Source organism: Aegilops tauschii, chromosome 6 (assembly GCF_002575655.3).
Source record: "Aegilops tauschii subsp. strangulata cultivar AL8/78 chromosome 6, Aet v6.0, whole genome shotgun sequence".
Lineage (NCBI taxonomy): Eukaryota > Viridiplantae > Streptophyta > Magnoliopsida > Poales > Poaceae > Aegilops > Aegilops tauschii.
Genome location: NC_053040.3, coordinates 135,032,470 through 135,053,692, shown reverse-complemented (window position 1 = coordinate 135,053,692; position 21,223 = coordinate 135,032,470).

The window sequence follows — 21,223 nt, the reverse complement described above, 5'->3', positions numbered from 1 at the left end:
CCACTTGACTTGGGGGGCAAGTCCCCCCCCCTTGGCCGCCGCCCCCCTTGAGATGGGATCTCTGGGGGCCGGCGCCCCCCTGGACCCCTATATAAAGAAGGGGGGAGGGAGGGCTGCGCACCCAAGCCCCTGGCGCCTCCCTCTCCCTCCCGTGACACCTCTCCCTCTCGCTGAGCTTGGCGAAGCCCTGCCGAGATCCCCGCTGCTTCCACCACCACACCGTCGTGCTGCTGGATCTCCATCAGCCTCTCCTCCCCCCTTGCTGGATCAAGAAGGAGGAGACGTCTTCCCCAACCGTACGTGTGTTGAACGCGGAGGTGCCGTCCGTTCGGCGCTCGGTCATCGGTGATTTGGATCACGACGAGTACAACTCCATCAACCCCGTTCTCTTGAACGCTTCCGCTCGCGATCTACAAGGGTATGTAGAAGCACTCCTCTCTCTCGTTGCTAGATGACTCCATAGATTGACCTTGGTGATGCGTAGAAAATTTTAAATTTGTGCTACGATCCCCAACAAGGCCTAGGGTTTATGAGAGTCCTCGTCTTGTGCGCCAAGTCTCATGGGATCTTCCTTGTATGCGGCACGGGCTGCCCGAAGTGGCCCATGAGTGAACAACCACGGGGGGTCCTCGGCCCAATCCAGCTGGTCGGGAGACGACGTGGTGAGTACCCCCTAGTCCAGGACACCGTCAGTAGCCCCCTGAACCGGTCTTCAAGTTGGGGACGCTCCTCGATTCTTCCGAACTGATCTTCATCTTCAGTCGTCGGTCTTGAAAACTGGTTCAACAAATCTTCTCATCTTCGATCTCGAGGATCGCCGAAGTGCATCCGAAGAGTTTACACGCCCGGTATCCAAGGAGCCCCTTTAAGTTTCCGTCCTTTATCAATGCCTTGTTATTTTTATGCCCCACCTCGGGTTTGAAGTTGTTCCCGGACGGCAGTGTCCTCTTGCGTCCGAGCTCCAACACCGGACTGCATTCGAGGTATATTTTGCAGCCGAGCACCAATGTCGGACCGCTTCCGAGCTCCAACGCCGGAATGTATCCGAGCTCCAACGCCGGACTGTATCTGAAGAGTATTGTTACAGCCGAGCTCCAACGCCGAACTGCATCCGAGCTCCAGCATCGGACTGTATCCGAGCTCCAACGCCGGACTATGTCCAAGCTCCAACGCCGGACTGTATCCGAGCTCCAACGCCCGACTATATCCGAGGTGTCATAGATCACCTTGGTTCAAAAAAGTTGAAGGAGTTTAGCCGAGCTTAATGCCGGAAATGCCCTCTATGGAGCCAGCCACTGGCGCCCGAGCTTTATGCCGGTCTGCTTCCGAGGTGGTGCACCACCCCGACTGCGGGCCGATTTTTTGTCAATATTTTTGATTGGTGCAATTTATTCTCTGCCGAGATATATAGCCAGTAGCCCTCAAGGTGTGTATCGGTCTAAAACCCGAGATGCACCTGAAGGATGACATAAGACCGCTGATCCCAGTAGCCCTGAGACTCAGGTTGATTCGCAAAATCGGCCTGAGGATCAACTCCTAGCTCGGCAGAATACTTCGGGACACAAAAAGCGGTGTGCAAAGTCCTCGAGACTCAGGTTGGGTGCGGCCGACCAACCTGAGGATCATAATATCCTCGAAAACTATATTGCACTTAAATTGTCTGCATTGGATTGTCAATGCAGTAGCCCCCGAGAATTGGGTTGGGCAAAATGGCCGACCCTAGGATCGTACCTCCTCGGCAACAAGTTCAACTGTCATGTATGTTTTGACAATACCGAGGTGGAGTTCAGCAGGAAAGGTGCCGAACTGTATTTTTTAGAAAAGAGTTTCACGCCGAACACCTCAACCAAGACAATGTCCCGCTTCGTCTAGATTGAAACAAGCTGTTTTGCTGCCAATATGAAATTGGTCTTAAAATTGTACTTTCGTCGTGCTTTGACATGACACATCTGATCTCTAGACTTCAAGTGGATCAGCCTTCGGCTTCAACCTCCCTATCCTGAAGGCGGAGTGTTTCTCAGGCCAGTTTAGCGAACTAAACGCGAGCGGCTTTAGAGAGAAACCAGGCTACCCGGCTATTGATCATACACCTGAGTCGAAAAGGAGTGGTAGAAAAAGACTGTGCAGCGACTAAGAAGAAAACATCTATTATAAAATGGTTCATACTAATTTAAGAGCCCCCAAGTGACTTGGGTAAAAGAATTTTATCTATAATGATTGTATGTACCGAAGTACTTATATCATATCTGTGTCCACCCGAACTTTAAACGCGTCTTAACCGATCGTCGGCTTCTCCCTCTTCGGTCAAGGGCCGAAAAGTGTTATGTACTCCACCTGTCGAGAATATTGACGGTGTTTTCGACAACCAGGCAATCAGGCCATAAGGCTGTAACAGACAAAGCGCGCTTAGGGAACTTATGCTATATTACTGACGAAGTTTAAGAAGCATCTTCGAAGAAAACAGTACCTCCACCGATACCTTTCTTCGGTTGCTGATTGTCTCTATGAGACTTGTGCGATAGATTTTTTGTATTCATGAGTTCCGTTGTGTGCCGACCATGATTGAAAACAATAAGAGTGCTAGCTTTCGGCTTCACCCAGTCTGAGGTCCAAGCTCGGATGACCCGATCGTGACAATCGCAGAGATGCTCCCTTTACTCCCTAGTCGAACAATCGGGAACGTACGGGTAAACACAGGAGCAAGGCAACCCATCTTGCGGAACACTTAAGTCAACATGGTGCATATTGTGGCGTAATACACGAACAAGGAACGAAGCCATACAAGTATAATCATATGCAAGAGGAAAGGCTTCATAAAGGAAGCCCCCAAGTAAACGGGGTATTTGAATTTGTGTGTCACAAACAAGGTTTTGACAAAGAAAGTTTTCCGCAAATGACTTTTTGACAAAAGAGTATAACACTTGGTAAAACCGAACAAAATTTAAAACCAAATGTTTTGGAGCACGAAAGCGACTTAGCTGGTTAATATGCTCGGTGTGACGTGGGCCGAGCTTGTAGCGGCTCAAGGTCCCAATCCCCAAGCCGGTCGTGGCGTACCCAAGCGAAAAGCTTGGCTTGATTAAGTGATAGCACGACAGTGCCGAAGTGCCGAGGCGAAGTCCCCGGTCCAGCCGAGGAGACAGAGTAGTTCGGCAGCATGATAATGAAGACCCCACGTCAGTCGACGTGTCGAAACAGGTCGGCATGGTGAACGTTAGTTTGATGAAGCGACGACGCGATGATGGCGACACAGGGTATCACACCATGGTGACGGTGGAACTTCGTTGATGGAGGCGAGAGGACGACTCCGTACGCCGAGGTGACTGCGTGACGCAGCAAAAAATTAATTATCTGCACACATACGATAGTGCAAGGCAGAAGTAATAATAATAAAGTAAAAAAATCGTTGCACAACTAATATTTTAAGCAAAGCAAATAATAATAGCAATATGGCCCGTGCGCCGAACACCCGCCGAGGTATAGCTCTTTCGGTGATACCGAAGTCCTCGAGGCAACCGAACATGTCGGTATGGTAATTTGACCAACAAGGTGAGCACGCGAGCCAATTTATGCTGATTGGGACGACGACGTCGGTTTGCCGAACTGACCGCATGACGCAGTCGAAGTCGTTTACCTACACACAGGAAATAGTGCAATCCAAAAATAATAATATAAATATACAAAAAATTATCGCATGTTTAAAATACGCAAAGTAAATTGTTAAAAAGATGTAGCCTGGGCGCCTAGGTCGACTTGATGACGTGACGGCGTTGTGGCGTGGCAATGTCCACACAGGTGCCGACCCAGACGAGGGTGAGAGGCTGACCTGACCGACGCCACGTACAAGTGTCGACAAATATTTCTGCAAAAATAATGCAGTGCAAAACAACAGAAAATATTCTGCGTGCCATAATTTTAGAGGCTGACCGAATAGTTCGGAAAAATAAAACCTGTTTGGGAGTGATGACTGTAGCAGATTGATGCGAATAGACGAAGTAATCCATAATGAACTAGCAACGAGAACCAAATTGCTCTGATCTTTTACCGGATCCACCAATACATGAAAGCAATAGTACTGGATTTTGGGTACTGTGCTGCAAAACTATTCCCAAATTGGTTGGCAGTATTTTTGGTCTGTGTACCTTTTTAGTAAAAGTAGCAGAGAACCAGGGGCCGACTAGATGCTGAATATGAAAAAGGAAAAGAACGAAGTCTCCCTAATGTGTGCTGCTATCGGGCTTAATGTTCGTCGGCGCAAAGCTGCGCATGCATGGTCCCCTCGCCTGGATCGCTTGCTTCTCCAAGAATTGCCAAGACGCGCGGGGTTGAATGTTTGCATGAGTTAGGTGTGTTGCTCGTCGCTGCAGCAAAGTCCGGATCCGACGTACTGCCTGACGGCGGGCGTCACCATCTTTATTTTCTTCTCTGATCTGACTGCAAACAAAATAAACGATGCTCGCCAAGGTGGCGCACACAAAGTAGATTTCCTGCCCATATGTAAATTGCACAAGCCAGAAGAAACAATAATAATGATAAACATCTTTGCATAATTAATTTTTGAAAACATATTGTTTAAAGGAATAATGGCCTGGGTGGTGACACGGTGGGGTTGATGGAGTGACGCGGCGACGACGTCATTGTTGGTCCGAACCCGCGGGGCATCGGCTCAGGGCGTGTGGAACGACAATGCCAATATAACATAGCGATGAACCATGAACTCTCCAAACGTAATAATTGGGGCCATACACTACCTGTGTAAAAAAGATAACACTGGCTGAAGTAATAGTTCTCAAGAGAGAAGAAAAAGGTATTAAAAATAGTGCAGAGAGGTAGTATGGTAGTAATACGAGACTAGCCAAATTAAAGACAAACAGATGAATAATCAAACTCGCAAAGAGTGCTTCAATTAGTACTACTAGGGTAGCACTTTGCGTCTGCTCCAACGGCCACCACGCAGAGTTGTAAGTAGTATTACCAATACTAGTACGCAAGAGGTGTAGGTCACTAAGTAAAGGGTAGACGAACAGCAAACTACTAGTCGAAAGTGCAGAATGCCTCCACATATATTTAAATAATGAATAAGGCAAACAGAAAGGAATCTCCCTGTCGGCACTGCGATCGAGCCCAATCTTTGCCGGCCTGGGGCACTTGCGCACAGCAAAAACAACGAGCCCGTACATGCACATGATGACTTTTATAGCAGCAGCGAGCTGTCTAATCATCTGTGATTTTTATGTTCCAGAAGCAGTAGAGACTCAGCAGCGTACGCGTATTTGATTTTGATTTGACATCGCACGGTGGCCGCCATCACAGATCAAATCAGATCAGGAGTATAATACTGATTCTAGTTAGACCTGCGAACAAGAGATAGTATGGGCCAACAGATAACGTCCTCACATAGATTAAACGGTGATAGTAGATTAGAAAAACAACACCTGGTTCGTGTCACCGCAGAAATTTCATCCGATCTGACCGACGAGTTCAGAACCGATGTAGATGAGGATGACCCATCGAACTGCGATGATCGCCCAGCAGGCTCTCAATGAAAGCACCAATGTTGGTTCTATATCTGACGTATCTCGTAGTAGGGGTCCTAAGCTAGGCGTCTTGGAGCGATGCTAACATGGACACGGGATTTTACCCAGCTTCGGGCTCTCTCGAAGAGATAATACCCTATATGCTGCTTTTGATTCTATTCATATGGGTGTAGTACAGAGTACATGTATCTACCACGAGATTGTAGTAATGAATACGAGATTGTCTATTGACTAGCCTGGCCTCGGTTTATATAACACACCAGAGGCCTAGGGTTTATGAGAGTCCTCGTCTTGTGCACCAAGTCTCGTGGGATCTTCCTTGTATGTGGCACGGGCTGCCCGAAGGGCCCATGAGTGAGCCGCCATGGGGGGGGGGGGGTCCTCGGCCCAATCCAGCTGGTCGGGAGACGACGTGGTGAGTACCCCCTAGTCCAGGACACCGTCAGAGGGCTAGCCCCTCCTGCCTTTCCCTCTCATGGGAGAAAGGAAAGGGAGGGGGTGCCACCCTCCCCTGCCTTTCCCCGCACTCCAAATAAGGAAAGGGGGACGCGGCTTGGGAGGGACCCCAAGTAGGATTCCTCCTACTTGGGTGCCTCCTTTGGCTGCTCCTCCCTCCCTCCCACCTATATATATGTGGGAGGGGGTGCCTAGCACATAAAAGACAATTGCCTAGCTGTGTGCGGCGCCCCTCCACTGTTTACACCCCCGGTCATATTTTTGTAGTGCTTAGGCGAAGCCCTGCGGAGATCACTTCACCATCACCGTCACCACGCCGTCGTGCAGTCGGAGCTCATCTACTACCTCACCGTCTTGCTGGATCAAGAAGGCGGAGGATGTCACCGAGCTGAACGTGTGCAGAACGCGGAGGTGTCGTGCGTTCGATACTAGATTGGTTGGAGCGCGAAGAAAGTTCGACTACATCAACCGTGTTGCGCAACGCTTCCGCTTACGGCCTACGAGGGTACGTATACATACTCTCCCCCTCGTTGATATGCATCTCCATGGATAGATCATTGTGTGTGCGTAGAAAATTTTTGTTTTCCATGCAACGTTCCCCAACAGTGGCATCATGAGCCAGGTCTATGCGTAGATGATATGCACGAGTAGAACACAAAGAGTTGTGGGCGGTGATAGTCATACTACTTACCACCAACGTCTTATTTTGATTCGGCGGTATTGTGGGATGAAGCGGCCTGGACCAACCTTACATGTCCACGTACATGAGCCGGTTCCACCGACTAACATGCAACTAGTTTTGCATAAAGGTGGCTGGCGGGTGTCTGTTTCTCCTACTTTAGTTGAATTGAATTTGACTACGACCGGTCCTTGAAGAAGGTTAAAACAACAAACTTGATGAAACACCGTTGTGGTTTTTGCGTAGGTAAGAACGGTTCTTGCTAGAAGCCCGTAGCAGCCACATAAAACTTGCAACAACAAAGTAGAGGACGTCTAACTTGTTTTTGCAGGGTATGTTGTGATGTGATATGGTCAAGACACGATGTGATATACGTTATTGTATGAGATGATCATGTTTTGTAAGTTATCGGCAATCGGCAGGAACCTTATGGTTGTCTCTTTATTGTATGAAATGCAAACGCCATGTAATTGCTTTACTTTATCACTATGCGTTAGCAATAGTTGTAGAAGCAATAGTTGGCGAGATGACCACAATGCAACGATGGAGATCAAGGTGTCGAGCCGGTGACAATGGAGATCATGACGATGCTTTGGAGATGGAGATCAAAAGCACGAGATGATGATGGCCATATCATGTCACATATTTTGATTGCATGTGATGTTTATCCTTTATGCATCTTATTTTGCTTAGAACGGTGGTAGCATTATAAGATGATCCCTTCACTTAATTTCAAGATAAAAGTGTTCTCCCTAAGTATGCACTGTTGCTAAAGTTTTGTCGTTTTGAGACACCACGTGATGATTGGGTGTGATAGACTCCACATTCACATACAACGGGTGTAAGATAGTTTTACACATGCAGAATACTTGGGTTAAACTTGACGAGCCTAGCATGTATAGACATGGTCTTGGAACACTCGAGACCAAAAGGTCGAACATGAGTCATATAGTAGATATGATCAACATAGAGATGTTCACCATTGATGACTACCCCATCTCACGTGATGATCGGACATGGGTTAGTTGATTTGGATCATGTATCACTTAAATAACTTGAGGGGTGTTAATTTAAGTGGGAGTTCATTAGTAATTTGATTACTTGAACTTAAATTTATCATGAACTTGTCTTAATTGTTTTTGCATATCTATGTTGTAGATCAATAGCTCACAATATAGCTCCCCTATTTTTTATATGTTCCTAGAGAAAAATAAGTTGAAAGATGATAGTAGCAATGATACAGACTGGGTATGTGATCTGAGGATTATCCTCATTGCTGCACAGAAGAATTATATCCTTGATGCACCGCTAGGTGACTGACCTATTGCAGGAGCGGATGCAGACGCTATGAATGTTTGGCAAGCTCGATATGATGACTACTTAATAGTTTAGTGCGCAATTATTTACGGCTTAGAATCGGGGCTTCAAAGATGTTTTGAATGCAATGGAACATATGAGATGTTCCAAGAGCTGAAATTGGTATGTCAGACTCATGCCCGTGTCGAGAGGTATGAGACCTTTGACAAGTACTTTGCCTACAAGATGGAGGAGAATAGCTCAGCCAGTGAGCATATGCTTAGAATGTCTGGGTAGTACAATCGCTTGAATCAAGTGGGAGTTAATCTTCCAGATAAGATAGTGATTGACAGAGTTCTCTAGTCACTATCACCAAGCTACTAGAACTTCATGATGAACTATAATATGCAAGGGATGACGAAAACGATTCCCGAGCTCTTCGCGATGCTGAAATCACCGAAGGTAGAAATCAAGAAAAAGTATCAAATGTTGATGGTTAACAAGACCACTGGTTTCAAGAAAAAAAGGAAAAGGGAAAGAAAGGAAACTTCAAGAAGAATGGCAAACAAGTTGCCGCTCCCATGAAGAAACCCAAAGCTAGACCCAAGCCTGAAACTGAGTACTTCTACTGCAAAGGAAATGATCACTCGAAGCGGAACTGTCCCAAATACTTGACGGATAAAAAGGATGGCAAAGTGAACAAAGGTATATTTGATATACATGTTATTGATGTGTACTTTACTAGTGTTCATAGTAGCCCCTGGGTATTTGATATCAGTTCAGTTGTTAAGATTAGTAACTCGAAACAGGAGTTGCAAAATGAATAGAGACTAGTTAAGGGTGAGGTGACGATGTGTGTTGGAACCGATTCCAAGGTTGATAAGATCACCATCGCACACTCCCTCTACCTCGGGGATTAGTGTTGAACCTAAATAAATGTTATTTGGTGTTTGCGTTGAGCATGAATATGATTAGATCATGTTTATTGCAATATGGTTATTCATTTAAGTCAGAGAATAATTGTTGTTCTGTTTACATGAATAAAACCTTCTATGGTCGTACACCCAATGTGAATGGTTTATTGAATCTCATTCGTAGTGATGCACATATTCATAATATTGATGCCAAAAGATGCAAAGTTGATAATGATAGTGCAACATACTTGCGGCACTGCCGTTCAGGTCATATTGGTGTAAAGCGCATGAAGAAACTCCATGCAGATGGACTTTTTGAATCACTTGATTATGAATCATTTGATGCTTCCAACCATGTCTCATAGGAAAGATGACTAAAACTCCATTCTCCGGAACAATGGAGCAAGACAATGACTTATTGGAAATAATACATACCGATGTATGCGGTCCGATGACTGTTGAGCACGCGGCCGGTATCGTTATTTTCTGACCTTCACAGATGATTTGAGCAGATATGAGTATATCTACTTAATGAAACACAAGTCTGAAACATTTGAAAAGTTCAAAGAATTTCTGAGTGAAGTGGAGAATCATCATCACAAGAAAATAAAGTTTCTACGATCTGATCGCAGAGGCGAATATTTGAGTTACGAGTTTGGCCCTCATTCAAAACAATGTGGAATAGTTTCACAACTCACGCCACCTGGAACACCACAGCGAATGGTGTGTCCGAATGTCGTAACCGTACTTTATTAGATATGGTGTGATCTATGATGTCTCTTAGTGATTTGCCACTATCGTTTTGAGGTTATGTGTTAGAGATAGCTGCATTCACATTAAATAGGGCACCGTCTAAATCCGTTGAGACGACACCGTATGAACTGTGGTTTGGCAAGAAACCTAAGCTGTCATTTCTTAAAATTTGGGGTTGCGACATGAGGACACACAAGTATAGGGGGTCAATTGTAGCTCTTTTCGATAAGTAAGAGTGTCGAACCCAACGAGGAGCAGAAGAAAATGACAAGTAGTTTTCAGTAAGGTAATGTCTGCAAGTGCTGAAACTGTAAGTAGCGAGTAGTTTGATAGCAAGATAATTTATAAAGAGCAAGTAACGATAATTGTAACAAGTATGCAGCAAGGTATCCCAATCCTTTTGAGGCAAAGGACAGGCCAAAATGGTCTCTTATAATAAGCAAAGCGTTCTTGAGGGTACACGGGAATTTCATCTAGTCACTTTCATCATGTTGGTTTGATTTGTGTTTGCTACTTTGATAATTTGATATGTGGGTGGACCGGTGCTTAGGTGTTGTTCTTACTTGAACAAACCTCCTACTTATGATTAACCCTCCCGCAAGCATCCGCAACTACGAGAAAAGTACTAAGGATAAATCCTAACCATAGCATTAAACTCTAGGATCCAATCGGTCCCTTACGGAATAGTGCATAAACTGGGGTTTAAGTTTCTGTCACTCTCGCAACCCACCATCTATTTACTACTCCACAATGCATTCCCTTAGGCCCAAAGATGGTGAAGTGTCATGTAGTCGACGTTCACATTGAGGGAGTCCTGGACTAAGGGGTCCTCGGGCGTTCGGCCTGTTAGCCATGGGCTGGACTGATGGGCTGTGAAGATGCGAAGACCGAAGACTGCACCCGTGTCCGGATGGGACTCTCCTTGGCGTGTAAGGCAAGCTTGGCGACTGGATATGTAGATTCCTTTCTTTGTAACTGACCTTGTGTAACCCTAGATCCTCCCGGTGCTTATAGAAACCGGAGGACTTAGTCCGGAAAGGACAGATACTCATTACCATAGTCATACAGGCTAGACTTCCAGGGTTTAGCCATTACGCTCTCGTGGTAGATCAACTCTTGTAATACTCATATTCATCAAGATCAATCAAGCAGGAAGTAGGGTATTACCTCCATAGAGAGGGCCCGAACCTGGGTAAACATCGTGTCCCCTATCTCCTGTTACCATCGACCTTAGACGCACAGTTCGGGACCCCCTACCCGAGATCCGCCGGTTTTGACACCGACATTGGTGCTTTCATTGAGAGTTCCACTGTGCCGTCCCAGAAAGGTTTGATGGCCCCTTCAATCGTTGACAACAATACTATCCAAGGGGAAACCTTCCTCCCCGGACAGATCTTCGTGTTCGGCGGCTTCACGCTGCGGGCCAACTCGTTTGGCCACCTGGAGCAGATCGATAGCTACGCCCCTGGCCATCAGGTCAGATTTGGGAGTTTGAACTACGCTGCGGACGTCCGTGGAGATTTTATCTTTGCCGGATTTGAGACCGCGGCGACCACTCCCGGTCACCTTGACGAACATGACCTAAATCTGTCGTCAGACCGCATCCAGGAGATAGCTCCTGTGACCACTCCGGCTTTAGATCCAGAGCACACTGTGGCATCCAAGGATTGGAGGTTCAACCCCACCCCGGAGGCCATAGATTCTCCGGCGTTGGAGCCGGACATGGACTTAACCTCACGCAACACTCGTGTCATCGAAACTCCGGACTCTTCTCCGGGTATAAGTTTCGAACCATGTGAGTCCACGGATACCGAACTTGACCGCTTATCGATCTTTGAGTTCAGCGGCGCAGACATCTTCTAGCACTCGCCCTTGGGCGATGTGCTAAACTCATTAAAGGACTTGTCCTTGGCGGGGGACTCACAGCTGAACTATGTACGGTTCGAACTAGGGGCTGATGATGGGGAATTTTGCTTCCCACCCGCCACCCACTCCATAGCCACTATCGAAAACTTAACCGACATGCTTGATTACGGCTCCGAAGACATTGTCAGTACGGATGATGATGCCGACGAGGAGGGCCAGAACCCGCCATTCATTGGGCGACGGACAGCCACTTCTTCCTACGATGTATACATGGTGGATACGCCTAAAGAAACTAATAACAACGACAAAGAGGATCCAGTTGAAGACAAACCTCCTGAGACAAAGCCCAGTCGCCGGCGTTAGCGGCGCCACTCTAAGTCACGACGTACAAAAGATAACAACACGGGCACCGGACAAAAACAATACTCCGGACGATGCCGAAGACAATGAAAACCCTATTAGAGCAACCCCCGAACAGGATGAACAGGCCATACACGAAGACTCGGAGGACAGTAACTATCTTCCGCTCTCCGAGGAAGAGGAGAGCCTTGGCAACGAGGAGTTCATTTTGCCAGAAGAACCTATCGAGCAGGAGCGCTTCAAACGCCGGCTAATAGCCACTGCAAGAAGCTTGAAAAAGAAGCAGTTGCAGCTTCAAGCGGACCAAGATCTGCTCAATGATAGATGGACCGAAGTCCTGGCTGCCGAAGAATACGGCCTTAGCGGCCCAGCCAAAAGCTACCCGAAGCGTAGATTGCTACCTCAGTTCGATGATGAGGCGCTGGAGCCCGTACCATCATCGCACAATGCAGCAGGCCGATCACAACTTGGGCCGGATAAAGCGGCAACTCAAGCCAAACACCAGATCGCCCTGCCTCGCCGTAAAGGCAAGAATAAAACAACTCGGGGTTGTACACATGAACTTCGACAGGACTTGGACAGTAGAGCAGGACACGCAAGATCGATCTACGGATCACGAGGACGTGCCTCGACACGCGACGACAGCTACCTATTCGGACGTGACAAACCTAGCCACGCCCGGGCCGAAAACCGCAAATGGACTCCATCGGAGGTACGTCGCAGTGTGGCCCAACATAGAGGCGCCGCACACCCTCTTTGCTTCATAGACGAAGTAATGGAGCATGAATTCCCAGACGGGTTCAAACCGATGAATATCGAATCATACGACGGAACAACGGATCCCGCAATATGGATCGAGGACTTCCTCCTCCATATCCACATGGCCCGCGGAGATGACCTTCATGCCATCAAATACCTGCCACTAAAACTCAAAGGACCAGCTCGGTACTTGTTCAATAGTCTGTCAGAAAATTCCATTGGTAGCTAGGAAGATTTGGAAGACGCCTTTCGCGACAACTTCCAAGGGACATATGTCCGGCCACCGGACGCCGATGACTTAAGTCACATTGTCCAGCAGCCCGGAGAGTCAGCCAGGAAGCTCTGGACTAGGTTCTTAGTTAAAAAGAACCAAATTGCTGACTGTCTGGACGCGGAAGCCCTCGCGGCCTTCAAACACAGCGTCCGGGATGAATGGCTTGCACGCCACATCGGTCAAGAAGGACCTAAATCCATGACAGCCCTGACCGCTCTAATGACTCGCTTTTGCGCGGGAGAAGACAGTTGGCTCGCTCGTAGGAGCAGCAGCATCAGCGACTCGGGCACTTCCGAAGTCCGAGACGGCAATGGCAAACCACGACGAAGCAAACACAACAGTTGCGATGATAATGAAAGATCACGCGACACAGCGGTCAACGCCGGTTCAGCAATCCCAAACCCGGTCAACGGAAAAAGCCACTCAAGGCAAATCGAGATGGACCATCCAACCTAGACAGGATACTAGATCGACCCTGCCAGATTCACGGCCACCCCGATAAACCAGCTAATCATACCAATAGAAACTGTTGGGTCTTCAAGCAGGCCGGCAAGCTCAGGGGGGAATTGCTTCTGACTCCCGGTATTTGGTTGGTGAACCTCTCCGTCGTCCCTATCGCCTGGCGGCCTCCTCCCCTTATGTTCGGGGCCGAACACAAGGGGAGGAGGCCGCCAGGAGATAGGGACGATGGAGAGGTTCACCAACCAAATACCGGGAGTCAGAAGCAATTTCCCCCTGAGGATCGGTCAACCCCGGAGCGGAAATAGCAGTCCGGCTTCCACTGCCCACCTCATATACCCGCAAAATTCGCACCGCGTATACATCAATATGCACTTAAGATACCATGGGCATTGGCGGAAGCACAATACGGACAAGCTGGCAAGCATTCCCGTAACATTTTTATCTACTTTCATTTTTTCTTTCTTCATTATTTCTTAAAAATAGGTGACGCAAAGGACAAGCATCTAAACCGACTCCATCGGAGTTCGGATCCGTACACTCAGCTAAGGGGCTACTTCCGTCAAGGATTCCCCTCGCCGAGGACAGGCAGCGTAGACATGCGACAGGAGGTCCAAAATAACTTTTTGTGGACCGCACTCTTATTTCGAGCCTGTAATATGCCTTTTTCCTCCGCCTTCGACCCCAGGCATGTCAAATAGCCGGGGTTGTGGTATTTATATATATAAAGTAATCATTGGCATATCGCTCAGGTCCGAGTAAATATAATCCGCATTAATCATTCGTTTCTTTTGCAAATGAATTCGGCCCCTATAGCTGTTTTATAGCCATACCTCGGCACAACCTGCCAGGGGCTCGGTATGGGAACAAATGAGTCGCCAACAAAGTCCGAACAGCTTTATAAGCGTACTTCGGCGTCGCGAGTTTGGCCTTATATGCAGCAGCTCCGAATCATGTCTTGGGTCAATGGTTGGGTTGCCCGGCTCCTGTGCTTGCTACCTTACGTTCCGCTCTATCGGCTAGGGTAGTAAAGGGAGAACTACTGCGATTGTGCTTCCGGGTCATCTGGTCAAGCACCTCAGTAGAGAAAGCCGAAAACCGACTGTCATGATGCTACGAGAGCTGGTCAACCACTCGATGACTTACCGGAATCTGCCACGATTCCCTCCGTGTCACACGAAGGACCTTTTTTCAGGTCATATATGTAACGCACCATATTGGAATAAGCCGTACACATACCAGGGGCTATATCGTAGCCCCCCCCCCTATAAAACTCCTATGGCTAAGTGAAAGTGTTAACGCCCTATAGTCTGATTGCCTGGTTCGCCGCATTATCACCTCCTCATGGACCAAGACATTGGATCAAGAGTGATTAAATGCTTTTCCGAACACCCCCGTACTTCCTACGAGGGGGCTGAAGCCGACGACTGGAAAACTTCCAGATTATATTAAAACGGCCGCACAGGAGGGACATAAGCTTTCGAGCAAAACATAAAAATAGATTAAACTATAAAATTATCTTTTACAATTCTCATACACCTCATTCGAATATTATGTCTTTCGAGCATTGACCCTCTATCAAGCGGGCGGCCTCTAGGACGTCTTCAAAATAAAGCTCCGGTGCGTGACGGTCCTTGCCCTTGGGTGGACTTTTCGCCGCAACATCGATGGCCCTCATCTTCCCCCAGAATGTCTTGACATGGGAAAAGGCCATCCGTGCACCCTCAATGCACGCCGACCGCTTCACAGCGTCGATACATGGCACCGCATCAATGAGCCGCTGCACCAAGCCGAAGTAGCTATTCGAAACAGGCTCAGTCGGCCACAGCCGGATTATGACGTTCTTCATGGCAGCGCCGGATATCCTATGAAGCTCGGCCCATTGAGACATCTGTTCATTCAGCAACAGAGGGTGCTTTGACGCACCAAATTGTGACCAGAAAAGCTTCTCTGTTGCATACCCCTCTCGCGCTTGGTAAAACCGCGCTGCATCAGAAGAACTCTTCGGAAAGTCTAAAAACTCGTCCGGAGAACTCCACACTTGGCTAAGCTGAGCATAGTTCGGATCGCCGAACTTACTCTGTAGAAGAAAGGGCTTACCGGCCACAATCTCCCCATCTTGCCGGATCTCCTCACGGGCTGCTCTGGATTCAGACCGCGCTTCCCTCGCCTCTCGTAAGGCCTTGTTAAGATCAGCCGTTTTGGTCTCATTTTCCTTCTCAAGAAGTTCACAGCGGCTAGCAGCATTTTTTAATTCAAGCGCCATAGTGGATATCTTCTCCCCGTCTTGGCGCCGAGCAGCTTGTTCGGCTCTTAAATCAACTGATGCCTTTTCAACAGCCGCATTATTAAACCGGGCCTGCTCCTTAGCCCGGGCCTGCTCCGCCCGAAGAGTTTCAACGGCAGCAGCACCATCTGCAGTCATGCATATTCTAGTATATAACCTTCAGCGTCATGCTTATATCACAAAAATGTATGTGAAGGGACTGCCCCAAATACATACCTTGCGACTCTTCAAGAGGCATATTGATTAACGCAATGTCATCCCCTGCCACATCAAGCTTCCGCTGCAGCTCGGCAATCCCCGTAGTCTGGGAAGTAGCCAGGGGGAAGCAGCATGTGTTCCAGTTAATCAGATTAGTCCTTGAGTATTTCTTTTTGATCCTCCGTTCGCCTCCCATGGGGAGCCAACCCGAGTCTCAGGGGATACTACATATACACAGGTGCATCTTTGCAAATCAAATATAGTTGAAAATATTACATCACAAACCTCGAAGCCTTTTAGCAGGCTCATGAATGCTTCATTCAATCCGCTCTTCACGGACTGAATCTTCTCGACCACCGTACCCATCAAGGTACGCTGTTCCCCCGAGACAGAAGCTTTTTGCAACATATCCCTCAAGATATCCGGCGCCGCCGGGTCTCCGGAAGCCGCTGAAGGAGCATGACCATCCTTTAAAGGAACCCGTTCACCCATCTCCAGAATCATCGTTGGCTGAAAGCCGGACAGTCCGAGGCCTTCATTATTGGCCCCCGAATCCCGAACGATTGGAGGTCCACCTTCGGGTATTGCCTCCTTCGTCCCCTGCACCGCTTGTTGATCAAGAATAACCCTCCGAGATGACACTTTGGAGTCGTCCGCCTTATTGGGCGAGGAGGTCGGAGGAGGCGTCTCGCTTTCCATCATCTCTGGGAGGAGATCTCCTGAAGAAGAGGATTGCCCCGAAAAAAATCTGTGCCGGACTGTAAAAATACACAGGCACGTTACGTATCTCTTCGGTAACAGGAAAGAAGAGGGACGCTATCAAAGCACCCCGGATTCACTTACGGTTTGGTTGAGGGCTTTTCCTCAAAATGGAGCTGTTCACTGGCATCGCCTTCCAGTCCCAAGCTGCTCGACGGTAGCATCTTGCCTCTCTTAGGAGACTGCCCCTCCCAGTCTTCGAAGGCGGCCCTTTTCTTCCTGAAGGGAGAAGGGATACTGGCTTCTCTTTCGCCTTCGTCTTCGGGTGAGGAAATGTCGATTTCTCTAGACTCAGTATCTAATTTACCTCTGGAACGAAGGTCACCCCGAGTCTTCTCACTCTCCACCTTGCCCTCCCCTGCTGGCGCCTGGTGCGGTGCCGGTGCCAGCATCCTTGTTAACAAGGGGTCCGCTGAGTCTTCGGGAAGAGGGGCCGGACACCTAATCCGTTCCGCTTTCTTTATCCAGCCCTGGAAGAAGATGGTTTGCTCAGTGCTGAAGAGTCCCTGGCCCTTCTGGGTTAAACTCCCACAGGCGGAGAGGCCGTCGTTGGCACGGCAGGGTTCGGCGGACTAGCATTACCTGAATAACGCTGACAATATTGATATCCTTTTCAATGAGGCTTCGGATGCGACTTTGCAGAGTCCATACCTCGTCAACTGATCCCCAGTCAACTGATCCTCGTCACCTCTTCCACGATGCAAGCTGAATTGGGGGGCTGGATCGAAACGTAGGCGCAGCTGCCCACTTGGAACCGCGGGGCTCGGTGATATAGAACCACTCCTACTGCCATAAGTCGGAGGATTGTTTGAATGATCCTTTTAGCCAGATAGCACTGGTAAGCTTGCTCACTAAGGCGCCACCGCACTCCGCCTGCTCCCCCTCTATCATTTGCGGCTTCACATTGAAGGTCTTGAGCCACAAGCCGAAGTGTGGAGGAGTTCGGAGGAAGGCCTCGCACGTGACGATAAACGCCGAGATGAGAAGAACAGAGTTCGGGGCGAGATCGTGAAAATCTAATCCGTAATAGAACATGAGCCCCCGGACGAAGGGATTGAGGGCGAACCCTAATCCTTGGAGGAAGTGGGAAACGAACACGACCCTCTCGCCGGATCTAGGGGTAGGGATAACTTGCCCCTCCGTCGGAAGCCGATGGAGAATTTCTGCGGTCAGATATCTTGCCGCTTGAAGCTTTGCGATATCCTCCTCTGTGACAGAAGAAGCCACCCACTGGCCTTGACGGCTGGATCCGGACATGACTGAGGCTTACGGAGGGTGAAACCTGGGTGTTGGAACTCGGGGTAGTAAGAGTCGAGGAAGAAGCAAGCATGGAGAGGAAGGGCGGGTCTATGCCCCTTTATAAAGGCCGAGAATATCAAACGCCTCCTCCCAGGCCTTAAAATTTGCCTATTCCCAAGGAGTTGTACCTTGAAGACGGTTGGGTTACCCACGTCCGTGTCGATAAACGAATCCCTTGATAAGGGGACACGATCTCTGCTTGGATAAGACGTGTCATTAACAACCATGTTTTGGAACGTGGGGGGCCGCAGCCGAAACAACGGTTCGAAATAATGACCGGACCGACATGATGTCATGTTGTAAAAGAGTTGCCAGAAGATTGGACTCGTGGAGTATTATATCCTCCCTGTGGTTATGTGCGGTGACAGGTCCGGATACAATCATCACGTCTGTAGACTATCTTGGAGTTTGGAAAGAAGGGAACCCGCCTTGCAATGCCGAAGACAAATCTGCGCGCCGGACTCCTCGTCATTGAAGCCAGGTTCAGGGGCTACTGAGGGAGTCCTGGACTAAGGGATCCTCGGGCGTCCGACCTGTTAGCCATGGGCCAGACTGATGGGCTGTGAAGATGTGAAGACCGAAGATTGCACCCGTGTACGGAGGGGACTCTCCTTGGCGTGGAAGGCAAGTTTGGCGACCGGATATGTAGATTCATTTCTTTGTAACCGACCTTGTGTAACCCCAGATCCTCCCGGTGCTTATATAAACCGGAGGACTTAGTCCGGAAAGGACAGATACTCATTACCATAGTCATACAGGCTAGACTTCTAGGGTTTAGCCATTACGATCTCGTGGTAGATCAACTCTTGTAATACTCATATTCATCAAGATCAATCAAGCAGGAAGTAGGATATTACCTCAATAGAGAGGGTCCCAACTTGGGTAAACATCGTGTCCCCTGTCTCCTGTTACCATCGACCTTAGACGCACAGTTCGGGACCCCCTACCCGAGATCCGCCGGTTTTGACACCGACACACATGACACCACTAAGGGAATCACAACATACATACTATCAAAATATCGAACACATATCAAGTTCACATGATTACTTGCAACATGATTTATGCCGTGACCTCAAGAACAAAAGTAACTACTCACAACTCATCAACATGCTAAAATCAGAGGGGTATTAATATGCATAATGGATCTAAACATATAATCTTCCGCCAAATAAACCATATAGTAATCAACTACAAGATGTAATCAACACTACTAGTCACCCCCTAGCAACAATCTATAGTTCCGACAACAAGATTGAATACAAGAGATGAACTAGGGTTTGAGATGAGATGGTGCTGGTGAAGATGTCGATGGAGATTGCCCTCCCCAAGATGGGAGAGTTGTTGGTGATGATGATGACGATGATTTTCCCCCGGCAGAATCGCTCCGCCGGAGGGCAAAAGTGCTTCTGCCCAAGTTCCACCTCGAGACGGCGGCACTCCACCCCGAAAGTATTATTATCATTTTTCTAGGTCAAAAGCACTTGTATACCAGAAGATGGGCACCGGAGGTGGGCCGAGGAGGGCACAATACACCAGGGCGTGCCAGGGGGGCTAGCGCGCCCAGGTGGGTTGTGCCCACCTGGTGGCCCCCCTCTGGTAGTTGTTGGTTCCAATATTCCTTAAATATTTCATAAAAAATCTCCGTGAAGTTTCAGCTCATTTGGAGTTGTGCAGAATAGGTAGCCTGACGTAGCTTTTTCAGGTCCAGATTTCCAGCTGCCAGAATTCTCCCTCTTGGTGTGTACCTTGCAAATTATGAGAGAAAAGGCATTAGAATTACTCCAAAAAGCATTATTATAGATAAAAACATTGTAAATAACAGTAGGAAAACATGATGCAAAATGGACGTATCACGACACTTATGTAAAAAGGCTTCAGCCTGATAAGCTCGAACCCAAATCGGAGAAGTGTGTCTTCATAGGATACCCTAAGGAAACAATTGGGTACACCTTCTACCACAGATCCAAAGGCAAGATCTTTGTTGCTAAGAATGGGTCCTTTCTAGAAGAAGGAGTTTCTCTCCAAAGAAGTGAGTGGGAGGAAAGTAGAACTTAATGAGGTAATTGTACCTTCTCTCGAATTGGAGAGTAGCACATCAGAGAAATCCGTTCCAGTGATGCCTACACCAACTAGAGAGGAAGCTAATGATGATGATCATGAAACTTCGGATCAAGTTACTACTGGACTTCCTAGGTCGAACAAAAGCACGCTCCGTACCAGAGTGGTACGGTAATCCTGTCCTGGAAGTCATCTTATTAGACCATGGCGAACCTACGAACTATGAAAAAGCTATGATGAGCCCAGATTCCGGCAGATGGCTTGAGGCCATGAAATCTGAGATAGGATCCATGTATGAGAACAAAGTGTGGACTTTGGTGGACTTGCCCGATGATCGATAAGCCATAGAGAATAAATGGATCTTCAAGAAGAAGACTGACGCTGATGGTAATGTTAATGTCTACAAAGCTCGACTTGTCGCAAAAGGTTTTCGACAAGTTCAATGGGTTGACTACGATGAGACTTTCTCACCGGTAGTAATGCTTAAGTCTGTCCGAATGATGTTAGCAATTGCCACATTTTATGAAATCTGGCAAATGGATGTCAAAGCTGCAATCCTTGATGGATGTCTTAAAGAAGAGTTGTATATGATGCAACCAGAAGATTTTGTCGATCCTAAAGGTGCTAAAAAGTGTGCAAGCTCGAGCGATCCATCTATGGACTGGTGCAAGCATCTCGGAGTTGGAATATACGCCTTGATGAGGTGATCAAAGAATACGGTTTTATACAGACTTATGGTGAAGCCTGTATTTACAAGAAAGTGAGTGGGAGCTCTGTAGCATTTCTGATATTATATGTGGATGACATATCGTTGATTGGAAATGATATAGAATTTCTGGATAGCATAAAAGGATACTTGAATAAGAATTTTTCAACAAAAGACCTCGGTAAAGCTACCTATGTATTGGGAATCAAGATCTATAGAGATAGATCGAGACGCTTAATAGGAATTTCACAAAGCACATACCTTGACAAAGTTTTGAAGAAGTTCAAAATGGACGAGTCAAAGAAAGGGTTCTTGCCTGCATTGCAAGGTATGAAGTTTAGTAAGACTCAAAACCCGACCACGACAAAAGATAGAGAGAGAATGAAAGTCATTCCCTATGCCTCAGCCATAGGTTCTATAAAGTATGTCATGCTGTGTACCAGACCTATTGTGTACCTTGCCATGAGTTTAAAAAGGGGGTACAATAGTGATCCAGGAGTACATCACTGGACAGCGGTCAAAATTTATCCTTAGTTACCTAAGAGGACTAAGGAAATATT